This window comes from Schistocerca nitens, chromosome 7 (assembly GCF_023898315.1).
Source record: "Schistocerca nitens isolate TAMUIC-IGC-003100 chromosome 7, iqSchNite1.1, whole genome shotgun sequence".
NCBI lineage: Eukaryota > Metazoa > Arthropoda > Insecta > Orthoptera > Acrididae > Schistocerca > Schistocerca nitens.
In genome coordinates this window covers 306968130-306970629 of record NC_064620.1, presented here as the reverse complement: position 1 = coordinate 306970629, position 2500 = coordinate 306968130, and the positions used below count along the sequence as shown (strand labels likewise).

At 57.7% G+C, this 2500-nt stretch overlaps 1 non-coding gene across 1 annotated transcript in view; it reads left to right on the top strand.

Moving 5' to 3' along the window:
* The first annotated feature begins 2194 nt into the window (after positions 1-2194).
* Positions 2195-2500, top strand: part of LOC126196918 (small subunit ribosomal RNA) — a 1909-nt gene continuing 1603 nt past the window's right edge. Inside the window, exon 1 of the ribosomal RNA XR_007539342.1 lies at positions 2195-2500. This exon is cut by the window's right edge and continues 1603 nt beyond it. This is a non-coding gene — a ribosomal RNA (small subunit ribosomal RNA).

Sequence of the window (2500 nt, the reverse complement as noted above, 5' to 3'; positions counted from 1 at the left end):
CTAACCCAACTTCTGCCTTAACCTAACCCAACTTCTGCCTTAACCTAACCCAACTTCTGCCTTAACCTAACCCAACTTCTGCCTTAACCTAACCCAACTTCTGCCTTAACCTAACCCAAGTTGCGCCTTAACCTAACCCAAGTTGCGCCTTAACCTAACCCAAGTTGCGCCTTAACCTAACCCAAGTTGCGCCTTAACCTAACCCAAGTTGCGCCCTAACCTAACCCAAGTTGCGCCCTAACCTAACCCAAGTTGCGCCCTAACCTAACCCAAGTTGCGCCCTAACCTAACCCAAGTTGCGCCCTAACCTAACCCAAGTTGCGCCCTAACCTAACCCAAGTTGCGCCCTAACCTAACCCAAGTTGCGCCCTAACCTAACCCAAGTTGCGCCCTAACCTAACCCAAGTTGCGCCCTAACCTAACCCAAGTTGCGCCCTAACCTAACCCAAGTTGCGCCCTAACCTAACCCAAGTTGCGCCCTAACCTAACCCAAGTTGCGCCCTAACCTAACCCAAGTTGCGCCCTAACCTAACCCAAGTTGCGCCCTAACCTAACCCAAGTTGCGCCCTAACCTAACCCAAGTTGCGCCCTAACCTAACCCAAGTTGCGCCTTAACCTAACCCAAGTTGCGCCTTAACCTAACCCACGTTGGGCCCTAACCTAACCCACGTTGGGCCCTAACCTAACCCACGTTGGGCCCTAACCTAACCCACGTTGGGCCCTAACCTAACCCACGTTGGGCCCTAACCTAACCCACGTTGCGCCCTAACCTAACCTACGTTGCGCCCTAACCTGCCCTGTAATTGTTAGTTATATGACTCTAGGAATTCGTGTAGCGTTGCCTAATTGCAACCATCTCAACATAGTTCACTTCGCGCACACTGTGGTGTTCTGCGTATTGATTCATTTTACGGTGCGTACCCTCACATCTTGCGAGTGTTGCTTACTTTCCACATGGTCCCGCTATCCACTGTATTGTGTACTGCAATAGGACGTATATCGCCCCCGCCCCCCCCTCCCCTCCTGTCACCTCTAGCTCGTCGGTCAGGAGTTCGCGTGTTGAATGCGCTTCGCAGCTGTGCAATGGCATTCGTATACGTACGCTGGCCACCTTCCACGTGTTCTTTCGTGCACACGTCGCAGCGTGTATGTATGCTGATGGAGTGCGTCGTGACACACAACATCCAGGCATGCAAGACTCGTAGAAGTCGCAAATGTAGATGGATGTCTACGTTTGCTGCCCAAGTTACGCAAATGAACTGGAAATCCGTTGTTGCGCGGTTGTTCGCGCTGGAGGTGAATCGTTGATATCGACGATCGGTACAGGTATTAACCGGTTGCTTCAGCGACACCCGTCATACCCACGAACGTGAGTGGGCATGTGGGTATGAAGCGATACGCGGCGGTGGCTGGGTGGGACCGTCCCCGGCCGGTGAGGGGGGGGCGCCCGGCGTGCTGGCCGCGCGCTGCGTGGGCGCACGCGCGGCAGCCGGCTGGTGGGGGCGCCCAGTGGCAGGCGCGCCGGCTGACGGACGCGGCAGGCGGAGCATCTGCGTGCCGGCGCACCCAGCGCGCGGCGCCGTGCGGCCAAAGTGGGTCCTCCCGGGCCCGGTGCGAAGCGCGGTGGACATCTGCAGTGTGCTGGTCCGATTGAGGACTGTGTGCGTTGAGGATGCGCCGCCGCCCGGCACTCGGCGCCGCGACGCCGTCTGCTGCTCGGTCGCCCCCGCGGTTCTCGCAGGTGGTTTGTATCGCAGCTGTGCGGATGTGTTGGCGCGTGCGCTGTGCTGGGAGAGTTCGCTTTGGCACCCAAGTGGGGCTCTGCCCCTCTGTGGCGCTGGCGTTGGAGCTGCCCGGTCACTGTTTGTGGCCGCGTGTTGTCTCCCGCCGGCAACACCACGACAGCACGCTCCCGGGCCTCTGTCGGCAGCGGCAAGCTCAGTTGGGAGCACGGGTGGTCGCACTGAAAGCGTCTACTCGCCTATCTCCGGGCGATTGCGCCTCTCTCGAACCCGACCAAGTACTTAGGACGGCGCTGCGCGCCGCCGGGACCTGAGAGGGTTTCGAGGTGTATCGTGCAGGGGAGCCCAGCCTCCTCCTGTTTGCAGAATAATTGAGCGGACGCTTGCGTGTTCGCGCGGGCCCCCGGGACACACTCCCGGGCGGCCGGCTGCTCAGCTCTAGTTGACGCAGCTCCCTGGTTGATCCTGCCAGTAGTCATATGCTTGTCTCAAAGATTAAGCCATGCATGTCTCAGTACAAGCCGCATTAAGGTGAAACCGCGAATGGCTCATTAAATCAGTTATGGTTCCTTAGATCGTACCCACGTTACTTGGATAACTGTGGTAATTCTAGAGCTAATACATGCAAACAGAGTCCCGACCAGAGATGGAAGGGACGCTTTTATTAGATCAAAACCAATCGGTCGGCTCGTCCGGTCCGTTTGCCTTGGTGACTCTGAATAACTTTGGGCTGATCGCACGGTCTTCGTACCGGCGAC